Source organism: Mesoplodon mirus (genome assembly GCF_964341445.2).
Source record: "Mesoplodon mirus genome assembly, chromosome: 8".
NCBI lineage: Eukaryota > Metazoa > Chordata > Mammalia > Artiodactyla > Ziphiidae > Mesoplodon > Mesoplodon mirus.
The window spans coordinates 77375656-77390261 of NC_138984.1; positions in this window are offsets into that span (position 1 = coordinate 77375656).

Genomic DNA, 14606 nt, shown 5'->3' on the forward strand with positions numbered 1-14606 from the left:
TGGATGAGGGACAGGAGTGTGTTCCTGCTGTGTCCTGAGCCAGGTGCCACGGGGACAAATTTGCAGGCGTGGCAATCAGGGTTTTGGTATTTCTGCAACGTGAAGAGGACAGCACAGAGCAAATACTCAACAAATCTTTGTTCCCCCTTGTTAGCGTTCAGAGTGCGGCACCAAAGAGCCTTGGGGTGCAAGTAGTCAAACCCCACAATGTCCAAGGAGGTGATTTGCAAGTATGAAGTATTGAAAATAAGGAGCATTCTGTGCTATCGGATATCAAAGGCCCTCTGGATGTTTGAATGGGCCCTGTCATGTTGTAGAGGGCATCCCTTCCACCTTGAACTTGTGCTATCTTGCTCCAAACACTCAAAAACGTGCCAAGAATAAACCAACCTTAGAACTCCTACAACGTATTCCCAGAACTGCAAATTTTATCTGAAGGAAAATCTTAGTGGAAATTACCAGCACCCCCTTGAGACTTCTGTATGTGTTTCGACATGAAACACACTGAAAAAGTGAACCTACTGAGGTTGCTGCCAAATTTCTAGTTCACAAAGGGGTGTGCTTTTCTCAAGATTCTCGTGGAGGCCTGGCTGCTTGCTGTGTACAATTGGAGATACCTCAAGAGGTTTCTTCTCACTTTAAATGTTTTCTAACTAACCTCATTCTGACTTTTGCTTTGATCAGATTATCTACTCTGCTCAGATTATCTACTTCAAACAGACAACTCTCTCTCTGTTCTCCAGGGAATGTGGGTGCTGAGTGGCTTTCTGTGGTATGTACTACTTGGTCTCACCCGGGAGCAGAGACGATTTTGCCTTCTGCACCTCCAAAAAGCTTCTTTGATAAGGTGATTTCAGTTTCTTACTTAAATAGTGAACAGTCCAGCTTATTATCACTTCTAGTTTGTTTTTAAATAAATATTTTTTTATCACACCCACTAAATTCATCCAAAGAATGTCCAGTTTCTCCTTAAGCAAATTAGAAAAGCTACCCAGAGTATTAGCTCCAGGAAGGCTGAGAATTGTGGTCAGATGCAATGATACCACACCTGTTCAGGGGTCTTGTGCCTTAGTACCACCAGGCCAGAATAGTCAGCTATGAGGCAACCTGTGGAGTCTTATTGCATAAATGAGACAGATCATGTCCAGCTAATTCTGAAAGATCAAACTCAGCAGACTCATTGGTGAAACAGTGAACCAACTTAAATAAATTATTTACAATGAATGGAGTGCTAGGTCAAACCACAGGGCAGCTGCTGCTAACTGGGATAGTCCATCATCCACAGGATATTTATTGATATTAAGCCAAATATTAGTGATCTTTCAAGCATAGCTTGAGAAGTGCTGAGTCAGACAATGTGGATTGAAACGGTTTCACTAGATTATCTCTACTTCAGGATTCAGACATGGATCACCTCCTCCAGGGAGCCCTGTCTGACTCCACAGCAATTTTCCTCTATTGTACCACTCACTCTGGAATGCATTATTCAAGTTCCCTGTCTGCTCCCCACGGGACTGTGTGCTCTTCAAATGCATTAACCACAAGTTTGACTTTGAGGAGTTAATGAATGAGTAAATGGATGGATGAGTGCAGTGTCCAATGGCTGTCACATTGGAATCGTGTTGTACACACAAGTAGCTGTAGAACACAGGACTTTCTTCCAGTAACGGCGATAGTATCACCCATCTCGCATGGTTGTAGAGGACACAAAAAATGAGATAAGCAATATGATTTTATTTAACAAGCTTATAACTGAGTTCCACTTGGAGCTAAACACTGGGAAAGCATTCCAAGTCCTTAAGAAAATGACATTGTTTCCATTTATATCATAACAGAATTTGGTTGGCCACTGTCTCTAACTGTACATACACCACTAGGCAGGGAAGGTTTTCACTGTTCTCAAAAATCCTGTTTTTGGATTTTCCAGCAAGGAGTTCACATTTCCTCATAGTTTACTGCTACTTCTACTTTGCAGTGCTATAGCGATATGGATGGTCCCTTAGGGAATCTGAACTGTAAGCATTTTGATACTCAACTTTATGATCCTGCTTGGTTTAATTTGGACAGGGTCCAGGAAAAAGAAAACAGAAAAAAAAAAAAACTTCACAGATTTGTTTTTTAATAATGAAATATAATCCCTTAAGGATACAATGCCATTTAATTTTAATTTTTATTATGCTTGGTGTGTTCCAAATAATCAGAGTGTACTTTGGGTGTGGAAAACAAGTTTGATAAAAATCTGAATTTATGTTTGCTTGGCACCTGAATACCAAAGAGAAATGTAAGAAATCTTTTCAAGATTGGAGACTATTTAGATTTTTTTAAAGTATGTGTTATGTAAGTTAATGTTTACATGGCTTTGAAATGGTACATGCACTAATATATGACTGACAGGAAAAGTCAGGGGATAAAAGGCATCTTCACTAAGGAATGGCTAAATTTGGGAATTATCAAGAGTAGAGCAGATAGATAATTCAGTAAGTTGTTGCATGGAATAAACTTACTATAGTAAAAACCCCATCTACCTTGAGAACATTCCTATATTTTTCAAAATAAGTCATGACATCATTTTGTATAATGGATGAGTTTCTTTTTGTGGTCATGGTTCCATAATTTGTAAAACCTAAAAAATATTTAACCTTCTAGTTGGAATCTTTGTTTTTGTAGTTCTTTTCTAGAGTGCAATAACATTAAATTGCTTTGGGTTGAGTGTTTTAAATTCCAAGAGATATGGCTCCCAAAGGCATTCAGATAAACAGGCGGAATGACAGTCATAGTCCTCCGACAGCTATTTAAGTCAAATAAAGGATTGTACGTGATTACAGACTGGACTGTGGTTTTTAACTAATGAAAAAGTTGGGTTTCAAAACTTTGAGGTTGGGACTTCCCTGGTGGCACAGTGGTTAAGAATCTGCCTACCAATGCAAGGGACACGGGTTTGAGCCCTGGTCCAGGAAGATCCCACATGCCGCAGAGCAACTAAGCCTGTGCACAACAACTACTGAGTCTGAGTTCTAGAGCCTGCATGCCACAACTACTGAGCCCCTGGGCAGCAACTAGTGAAGCCTGCATGCCTAGAGCCCGTGCTCCACAACAAGAGAAACCCCCACTTCCTGCAACTAGAGAAAGCCTGCATGCAGCAATGAAGACTCAATGCAGCCAAAAAAACCCAAAAAACAAAAAACAAAAACTTTGAGGTTTAGCTCTCAGACCCTCATTTTCATAGAAACTCGGATATAAATATAAATAAAAGCCCCTGATATAAGTTCTGAAGCCACTCCATTGGGCCAGTTTAATGTACATGGTTGCTGGAAGGGTAACCCCAAATCTGCAATTGGGGAGTTTGTCTCATTGGTGAGTGTACCTGAAGGGCTGCCTGTGGAATCAGGGCTGGGTGGTCTCAGTGGTCCCCCTGTCCTGAGGCTGAAGCCCTGCGAAGGGAGCTGCAGACCCTAATGTGGAGGATGATTAAGCTTTGATGCTGGCAAAGGTCCCAAAGACAGGAACGGTTTCAGGAAAAAGGGGAGGCTTGGGGTCCTGTCACCACACTGTTTTGGTGGTTGAAGCTTTTTCAGCAACACATGGGAGGACTCTGGTGTCTGAGGAGACAGCTCGTGGGCAGATGCTTGAAGAGCATAGAGAGGGCAGGTGTGACTGGGCTGCATGTCTTTTATAAATCGTGTCTATAAATCATGATGTTGTAGTTACCATGGCTGTGTAACAACCTCCAAGCATAGTGGTAGTGGCATAAAAAAAACTTTAGTAATGTTAATGGATTCTTTGGACAAGGCACAGTGAAGGCAGCTTGTTTCTATGAGGTCTGGGGTCTCATCCAGAAGACTGGAAGGCTGGGGACTGGAATCATCCGAATGCTCCTTCACTCACATGTCTGGTGGTTGACTTGGTTGTTGGCTGAGGCTCTTTCTAGGCTGTCAGCTGGAAGAGCTACAAGTGGCTTCTCTGTGTAGCCTGGGCCACCAGGTGGAGAGAAAGCCCAGGCTATTATTTTGCTTAAAATGAGTTTTATTTTATTATTTTTCTAAAATTATTATTATTTTGTTTTGAATTTTATTTTATTTATTTTTTCATACAGCACGTTCTTATTAGTTATCTATTTTATACATATTAGTGTATACATGTCAATCCCAATCTCCCAATTCATCACACCGTCACACACACACACCCCCGCCACATTCCCCCCTTGGTGTCAATACATTTGTTGTCTGCATCTGTGTCTCAATTTCTACCCTGCAAACTGGTTCACCTCTACCATTTTTCTAGATTCCACATATATGTGTTAATATATGATATTTGTTTTTCTCTTTCTGACTTACTTCACTCTGTATGACAGTCTCTACATTTATCCATCTCTACAAATGACCCAATTTCGCTCCTTTTTATGGTTGAGTACTATTCCACTGTATATATGTACCACATCTTCTTTACCCATTCATCTGTCGATGGGCATTTAGGTTGCTTCCATGTCCTGGCTATTGTAAATAGTGCTGCAATGAACATGGGTGCATGTGTCTTTTTGAATTATGGTTTTCTCTGGATATATGCCAAAGAGTGGGATTGCTGGGTCATATGGTAATTCTATTTTTAGCTTTTAAAGGAACCTCCATACTGTTCTCCACAGTGGCTGTATCAATTTACATTCCCACCAACCGTGCAAGAGGGTCCCCTTTTCTCCACACCCTCTCCAGCATTTGTGGTTTGTAGAATTTCTGATGATGCCGATTCTAACTGGTGTGAGGCGATACCTCATTGTAGTTTTGATTTGCATTTCTCTAATGATTAGTGATGTTGAGCAGCTTTTCATGCGCTTCTTGGCCATCCGTATGTCTTCTTTGGAGAAATGTCTGTTTAGGTCTTCTGACCATTTTTGGATTAGGTTTTTTGTTTTTTTAATATTGAGCTGCATGAGCTGTTTATATATTTTGGAGATTAATCCTTTGTCTGTTGATTTGTTTGTAAATATTTTCTCCTGTTCTGAGGGTTGCCTTTTCATCTTGTTTGTAGTTTCCTTTGCTGTGCATTAGACCCCATTTCATTAGGTCCCATTTGTTTATTTTCGTTTTTATTTCCATTACTCTAGGAGGTGGAACAAAAAAGATCTTGCTGTGATTTTTGTCAAGGAGTGTTCTTCCTATGTTTTCCTCTAAGAATTTTATAGTGTCCAGTCTTACACTTAGGCCTCTAATCCATTTTGAGTTTATTCTTGTGTATGGTGTTAGGTAGTGTTCTAATTTCATTCTTTTACATGTAGCTGTCCAGTTTTCCCAGCACCACTTATTAAAGAGACTGTCTTTTCTCCATTATATATCCTTGCCTCCTTTGTCATAGATTAGTTGACCATAGGTGCGTGGGTTTGTCTCTGGGCTTTCTATCGTGTTCCCTTGATCTATATTTCTGTTTTTGTGTCAGTACCATATTGTCTTGATTACTGTTGCTTTGTAGTGTAGTCTGAAGTCAGGGAGTCTGATTCCTCGAGCTCCGTTTTTTTTCCCTCAAGACTGCTTTGGCTATTTGGGGTCTTTTGTGTCTCCATACAAATTTTAAGATTTTTTGTTTTAGTTCTGTAAATAATGCCATTGGTAATTTGATAGGGATTGCATTGAATCTGTAGATTGCTTTCGGTAGTGTAGTCATTTTCACAATATTGATTCTTCCAATCCAAGAACATGATATATCTCTCCATCTCTTTGTTTTATCTTTAATTTCTTTCATCAGTGTCTTATAGTTTTCTGCATACAGGCCTTTTGTCTCCTTAGGTAGGTTTATTCCTAGGTATTTTATTCTTTTTGTTGCAATGGTAGATGGGGGTGTTTCCTTAATTTCTCTCTCAGATTTTTCATTATTAATGTATAGGAATGCAAGAGATTTCTGTGCATTAATTTTGTATCCTGCCACTTTGCCAAATTCATTGATTATCTCTAGTAGTTTTCTGGTGGCATCTTTAGGATTCTCTATGTATAGTATCATGTGATCTGCAAACAGTGACAGTTTTACTGCTTCTTTTCCAATTTGTATTCTTTTTTTTCTTTTTTTCCCTGATTGCCGTGGCTAGGACTTCCAAAACTATGTTCAATAATAATGGTAAGAGTGGACATCCTTGTCTTGTTCTTGATCTTAGAGGAAATGCTTTCCATTTTCCACCATTGAGAATGATGTTTTCTGTGGGTTTGTCGTATATGCCCTTTATGGTGTTGATGCAGGTTCCTTCTATGCCCACTTTCTGGAGAGTTTTTATCATAAATTGGTGTTGAATTTTGTAAAAAGCTTTTTCTGCATCTCCTGAGGTGATCATATGGTTATTCTTCTTCAAGTTATTAATATGGTGTATTGATTTGCATATATTGAAGAATGGTTGCATCCCTGGGATAAATCCCACTTGATCATGGTGCATGATACCTTTAATGTGTTGGATTCTGTTTCCTAGTATTTTGTTGAGGATTTTTGCATCTATATTCATGAGTGATATTGGTCTATAATTTTCTTTTTTCGTACTATCTCTGTCTGGTTTTGCTATCAGGGTGATGGTGGCTTCATAGCATGAGTTTGGAAGCGTTCCTTCCTCTACAATTTTTTGGAAGAGTTTGAGAAGGATGGGTGTTTGCTCTTCTCTAAATGTTTGCTAGAATTCACCTGTGAAACCATCTGGTCCTGGACTTTTGCTTTTGGGAAGTTTTTTTTTTTTTTTTTTTTGTGGTACGCGGGCCTCTCACTGTTTTGGCCTCTCCTGTTGCGGAGCACAGGCTCTGGACGCACAGGCTCAGCAGCCATGGCTCACGGGCTCAGCCTCTCCGTGGCATGTGGGATCTTCCCGGACCGGGGCACAAACCTGTGTCTCCTGCATCGGCAGGTGGACTCTCAACCACTGCATCACCAGGGGAGCCCTGTTGGAAGATTTTTTTTTTTTTTTGGTGGTGTGTGGCCTCTCACTGTTGTGGCCTCTCTTGTTGCGGAGCACAGGCTCCAGACGCACAGCCTCAGCGGCCATGGCTCATGGGCCTAGCTGCTCTGCGGCATGTGGGATCCTCCTGGACTGGGGCACGAACGCATGTCCCCTGCATCAGCAGGCGGAATCTCAACCACTGCGCCCCCAGGGAAGCCCATGTTGGAAGATTTTTAATCACAGTTTCAATTTCATTACTTGTGATTGGTCTGTGCATATTTTCTATTTCTTCCTGGTTCAGTCTTAGAAGGTTATACCTTTCTAAGAATTTGTCCATTTCTTCTAGGTTGTCCATTTTGTTGGCATACAGTTGCTTGTAGTAGTCTCTTAGGATGCTTTGTATTTCTGCGGTGTCTGTTGTAACTTCTCCTTTTTCATTCTAATTTTATTGATTTGAGTCCTCTCCCTCTTTTTCTTGATGAGTCTGGCTAAAGGTTTATCAATATTCTTTATTTTTTCAAAGAACCAGCTCTTAGTTTTATTGATCTTTGCTATTGTTTTCTTTGTTTCTATTTCATTTATTTCTGCTCTGATCTTTATGATTTCTTTTCTTCTACTAACTTTGGGTTTTGTTTGTTCTTCTTTCTCTGGTTCTTTTAGGTATAAGGTTAAATTGTTTATTTGAGATGTTTGTTGTTTCTTGAGGTAGGATTGTATTGCTATAAACTTCCCTCTTAGAACTGATTTTGCTGCATCCCATAGGTTTTCGATTGTCATGTTTTCATTGTTATTTGTCTCTAGGTGTTTTTAATTTCCTCTTTGTTTTCTTCAGTGGTCTCTAGATTAGTTAGTAACGTATTGTTTAGCCTCCATGTGTTTGTGTTTTTTATGTTTTTTTCTCTGTAATTGATTTCTAATCTCATAATGTTGTGGTCACAAAAAATGTTTGATATGATTTCAATTTTTTTAAATTTACTGAGGCTTGATTTGTGACCCAAGATGGGATTTATCCTGGAGAATGTTCCATGCACACTTGAGAAGAAAGTGTAATCTGCTGTTTTTAGATGGAATGTCCTATAAATATTGTTTAAATCTATCTGGTCTATTGTGTCATTTAAAGCTTGTGTTTCCTTATTAATGTTCTGTTTGGATGATCTGTCCATTGGTGTAAGTGAGGTGTTAAAGTCCCCCACTATTATTGTGTTACTGTCAATTTCCTCTTTTATAGCTGTTAACAGTTGCCTTATGTATTGAGGTGCTCCTATGTTGGGTGCATACATATTTATAATTGTCATATCTTCTTCTTGGATTGATCCCTTGATCATTATGTAGTGTCCTTCCTTGTCTCTTGTAACATTCTTTATTTTAAAGTCTATTTTATCTGATATGAGTATTGCCATGCCAGCTTTCTTTTGATTTCCATTTGCATGGAATATCTTTTTCCATCCCCTCACTTTCAGTCTGTATGTGTCCCTTGACCTGAAGTGGGTCTCTTATAGACAGCCTATGGGTTCTTCTTATTTTTGTATCCATTCAGCAAGCCTGTGTCCTTTGGTTTGAGTGTTTAATCCATTCACATTTAAGGTAATTTCGATATGTATGTTCCCATTACCATTTTCTTAATTGTTTTGGGTTTGTTTTTGTAGGTCCTTTTCTTCTCTTGTGTTTCCCACTTAGAGAAGTTCCTTTAGCATGTGTTGTAGAGCTGGTTTGGTAGTGTTGAGTTCTCTTAGCTTTTGCTTGTCTGTAAAGCTTTTGTTTTCTCCATCGAATTTGAACGAGATCCTTACTGGGTAGAGTAATCTTGGTTGTAGGTTCTTCCCTTTCATCACTTTAAATATGTCATATCACTCCCTTCTGGCTTGTAGAGTTTCTGCTGAAAAATCAGCTGTTAACCTTTTGGGACTTCCCTTGTATGTTATTTGTCATTTTTCCCTTGCTGCTTTCAATACTTTTTCTTTGTCTTTAATTTTTGCCAATTTGATTATTATGTGTCTCGGCATGTTTCTCCCTGGGTTTATCCTGTATGAGACTCTCTGCGCTTCCTGAAATTTGGTGGCTATTTCCTTTCCCATGTTAGGGGAGTTTTCGACTATAATCTCTTCAATATTTTCTGGGTTGTTTTCTCTCCCCCTTCTCCTTCTTGGACCCACATACTGCTAATGTTTTTGTGTTTAATGTTGTCCCAGAAGTCTCTTAGGCTGTCTTCATTTCTTTTCATTCTTTTTTCTTTAATCTGTTCTGCAGCAGTGAATTCCACCATTCTATCTTCCAGGTCATTTATCCATTCTTCTGCCTCAGTTATTCTGCTATTGATTCCTTCTAGTGTATTTTTCATTTCAGTTATTATATTGTTCATCTCTGTTTGTTTGTTCTTTAATTCTTCTCGGTCTTTGTTAAACATTTCTTGCATCTTCTCGATCTGGTTTTCTTTTTTTTATTCCACCACAGAGTAAACAAGTAGGTGTCCATCAGGCAGGATAATTTATGGGCTCACCATACACTTCATAAGGGTTACATGCAGACTCGACCACATCTGTGAGGAACATGTATCTTCTTGAGAAACCCAAACTGGACACCACTTGAAGCCCCTTGTCCATCACCAAACTCTCTCAGAGGCCATGGGAAGGAATCTGTTCCAATGGGACCAGGACACACTTGATTCTGTCCAGGGAAAGGGAGGGGAGGTGAAGAGAGCTGCTTTTGGAGTTGACCACTGCAAATGTTTGGATTCAGTCAAGATGGAGGGCTTATATCTTCACATTTCAAAGGAGCCAAAGAATATTTTCTGTGCACCAGAGAAGTGAGTCACTTGGATGGGTGATCAATGTGAGTTTATCACTGGCTCTGCCTAATAAGCTCCTAAAGGAGTGATGGACCAGAAGCCGGGTGTTGGAATTGATACCAGATTAATGAAGGGCTATAGAGCACCCACGACTAGGGTGATCCACCATCCTTGTTTTTTCCAGAACTGAGGGGTTTTCCAGGACATGGGCCTTTCAATGCTGAAACAAGAACACTACCTAACACACTGGAATGGTTGGTCACCCTACCCTTGACAACACATAATAAGATGTATCTGCCCAACTGAGACAAAGGAATCCCAGGGGAGGCATCCAAGGAGAGACCCTACAGGAGACCTATGAAAGTGTCCATGAAAGAAAGACTCATTTATAAACATTTTGAATATTTAAACAAAGCCAGTTCATGAAGGACATTTCCTAGTCCTTTATCATTTCTCTCTCTTCTGGCTGTTGCTGTAAACCAGAAACTGGCTGGCAAGCTGTGGGGAGAGCACCAGGAGGGAGGAAGAAAAGCACAAGGTGGAGACATGGAGAATAAGCCACCCACAGAGAAGCAGCCCAAGCAAGGGAGCAGGAAAAGGTTTAGTGCTAAATCAGTTCTAGTTTCTGATTATGTAAGATATTCACATTACTGAATTTAACTCTACTTGTTACTGAAGTGACTGCAGATGTTCTTGTCCTGATATAGATGCCTGAGAATGTCTAGGAAAGTCCTGGGGTGTGCCTGAGTGTGACAGGCACTTCCCTTCCAGGGGCAAGGGAAGGTCAACTCCACTCAACACATGTGTAGTGGGAGTGGATCATAAAAACAGAGGTGTTGTGATTTCATCATGGATCATGTTTATTCAATATCTGTTACACTTGAAATTACATGACAAATTGAAAGTCAAAGAAAGAAATTGTCAATTCTCTGTTTGACTGTTCTCCCTAACCCAATCTCCTAATGACTACAGATACCAGTGCAATTCCATTTCAACCAGCACTCTTCTCCCTTCTGCACTTACAGCAGTTCTACAGAGGAAACCCAGGAGAACAAAGTCTTCTAGAAGCCAGGTGAAAAAATCTGTAAGAAGGAAAGAGTGAAAAATCCTATCAAATGCAGATAATCAAAGAAGATGAAGACTGCGATTGGATCATTGGATTTAGCAACATGTAAGTTACTGGTGAGCTTGATAAGAACAAATTTGGGGGAGTAATGGTTACAAAGTCTCAGTCAGAGTAGGTTCAGCAGAGAAGAGACGGAGCTCAATTGGAGGCAGCAAGAATAGAGAGTTCTTTCAAGGAGTTTTGTTGTTGTTGTTGTTAAGGGAAGGAGAAGAATGGGAAATAGCTAGAGAGAGAAAGAGGATGAAGAGAGTTTTTAATCAGTGAATATAGAAATAAAAGTTTGTAGGATGATTCCAGTGGAGGGGAAGAAATGGATGAGACAGGAGAGAGAGGAAGAATTGGTGGAGCAATGGCTTGAGTAAGTAGGTTAGAGAGGATGGGTTCTAGCATATCATTGGAGGGGTTGGTCTTTAGGAACATGGAAGGCTCAACTGTACTGAAAGAAACAAAGTGAAGCACAAGCACCCATGCAGTTGTGTGGGTAGATGTGAAGGGGCTCTTCTGCTTGCTATAGTTTTCTTGGTTATATAGGAGGCAAAGTCACCATCTGAGAATGAGGGTGGAGGAGGTATTGGCGTTTGAGGAGAGAGATGGTAAACATAGTCACTTAGGAGAGTAGAAGAGTAAGTGATCCAGGGAAATGCAATATAATTGCTGGATGGCTTAATCACCCACATAATATTGGTGATCATTAACCTACATTGATGTCGTCTGTGGATTTTTCTCTAGGCCTGTTCATCTCTCTCTGTGTGTGTAGGCACAGAGGAGTCAGAATGTTGAATTTAACCAGGATGGGGCTTTATCCTAGAGAGTGTGATGAAGCAAGAGCAAGGCAAAGATGTTGGGGACAGATTTACAGGGTGATTATAATAAGTGACCATGGAAGGGAAAGTGAGTGAGGATACAAGGAGAACCAGTAAAAATGTTGTAGGATCAATGGATTGGAGGTGTTTGTGGAGTTTAGAGATTGTTAGAAGTGGAGTATAGGAAGTGAACTGGAGGAAAAAAAGGTAGTTATAAGCCAGAAAGTAAGATGTTTAGAACTGAGATTGTGGAGGGTTTGCAGTTATTGATATAAGTTCAAGGCTACATCCATGGGAATGAGTGGCCAGGGTGAAGGGGAAGACAGGATCATTGAAAGAAGGGAAGGAAAGGAATTGAGAGGGCAGACATGGAAAACATCACCTATTGGATATTGAACTCATTGAGAAGTATGAGAGGAGTAAAATTAGAAAGAGTGAATCTTAAACTATCTTCAAAGAATAACAAGGGGTAACCAAGTAGTGGTGTGGGGCAGTGGTGGGGTAGGGCTGGGGTAGATGACTTCAAAGAACCCAGTCACCTCTAGAATGACACACAGGTCTAGCTTAAAATGTTCTTGTTCCATGTAGTCAAGTGGACAATGAGGGACCAGGTTTTATGCTAGTATTCTTACTCTCATCATCATTTTTCCGTTTCAGCTGAGTACATGAGTATTATAACAGAGAGAGGAAATAATTTGGAGTAATGATAATTCCATTGCTTTAATACAGCTAAGTAATGACTTTCAAAGTGTGGACTGGAATTCCTCAAGAACTTTTTCAAGTCATAACTTTTCACTTAATGATACTAAGATGTCACTTGCCATTTTCACTTTTTGTCTCGTGAATGTACAGTGGAGTTTTCCAGAGGCTATGTGATGTATGAGAGCACAATAGATTGAGTTCAGAAGCAGACATGAGAATCCAATTGTCTTCTATTAAGCTAGAAATTAAAGAAATTTCAAAAAAATGAAAGACAACACCATTTTGGGGACTTTTATTTTGTTTTGGAAAATTTAGGATTTTTTTCTCCATAAAAATTGCTATTTATGTTAACTTGTAATGGGCTTTTGTTTTCATTTTATTTATTTAAAAATTCATCAATTTATTAAACAGATTTACTGATTATCTACTATATAATACATGTTGAACATCCTGAGATAATTTGTACAGCTCATTGGCTGATAGAGAAAACAGACACAGAAACAAATAAAGCTCAAAGTTATAATACTATGATAACATGGTCTCTCTGTGTGTATAACTACATTTCCCACTTTCTGTTTCTGCTTGCCAGGATGCTCCTCACCTCCATCTTCTCACAGCTGATTCTTTATCATTTGAGGTCTCAGGGAAAATATCCCCTCCTCAGGAAGAATTTTCCCCATTTTATCAGATAAATTATTTGAAGTATTCTACAGCCAGCCCCCTCCATAAACATATCTGAAGACACTAACCAATAGAATATGCCAAACGTGTAGGATATAGGTGATTGTGTGATTCTCTTACATAAGACTGCAGTGCTCATTTTTCTGGAGGTGCTTGCTGTCTCCTTTGCTGACTTTGAGGAAGCAAGTGGCCATGTTGGGGAACCCCATGTGGCGAGAAACTACAGGTGCCTCAAGGAGCTGAGGGTGGCCCTCAACCCACAGCCAGCAAGAAACTGTGTTCTGCCAACAACCTGAGTGAGTTTGGAAGCATATCCTTCCCTAGCAGAACCTCAGATGAGGCTGAAGTCTCAGACAGAATCTTTTGATTTTTTTGTTTTTCAGCTTTCTTGAGGTATAATTGACAAATAAAATTGTAAGCCTACAATGTGAATATTTGATATATGTAAACATTGTAAAAGGATTCCCTCATCAAATTAATTAGTACATCCATAACCTCACATATTTACCTTTTTTTGGTGAGAATATTTAAGTTCTACTCTCTTAGCAAATTTCAGTTATACAATTACAGTGTCAACAACTAGAGTCACCAAGTTATACATTAGATTCTCAGATCATATTCATCTTATAACTGAAACTTTGTACCATTTTACCAACCTCTCCTTATTCTGCTCACACTCCAGCCCATGGCAACGATTTTTCTACTCTCTGTTTCTATGACTTTGTCCTTTTTTTTTTTTTAATTCCACATATAAGTGATAACATGCAGTATTTGTCTTTCTGTGTATTGTTTATTTCATATAACATCCTCCAGGTTCATACATGTCACAAATGACAGGAATTCCTTCTGTATTAAGGCTGAATAATATACATATACATATACACACATATATATATTTTTTATAAATTTATTTATTTATTTATTTTTGGCTGCCTTGGGTCTTTGTTGCCTTGGGCTTTCTCTAGTTGCAGAGACCAGGGTCTACTCTTTGCTGCGGTGTGGGGACTTCTCATTGAAGCGGCTTCTCCTGGTGCGGAGCTCAAGCTCTAAGCACACAGGCTCAGTAGTTGTGGCTCACGGGCTCTAGAGTGCAGGCTCGGTTGTTGTGGTGCATGGGCTAGTTGCTCCATGGCATGTGGGAACTTCCTGGACCAGGGCTCGAACTCATGTCCCCTGCATTGGCAGGCGGATTCTTAACCACTGCACCACCAAGGAAGTCCTATTTTTTTTTCTTTATTGATTCATCCCTCGACAGACACTTAGGTTGTGTCCATATCTTGGCTATTGTGACTAATGCTTCAGTGAACTTGAGAGTACACATATCTCTTTGAGATATGATTTTGTTTACTTTGGATGTATATTCAGAAGTTCAATTTTTGTATTATATGGTAGTTCTATTTTTAATTTTTTGAGGAAACTTCATAGTGTTTTCCATAGTAGTTTGTATTCCCACCAACAGTGTAAAAGTGTTCCCTTTTCTTTGTGTCCTTGACAACATTTGTGATTTCTTTTCTATTTAATAGAAGCCATCCTAACATATTTAAGGTGATAGATCACTGTGATCTTCATTTGCATTTCCCTGATGATTAGGGATGTTGAGCATCTCTTCAT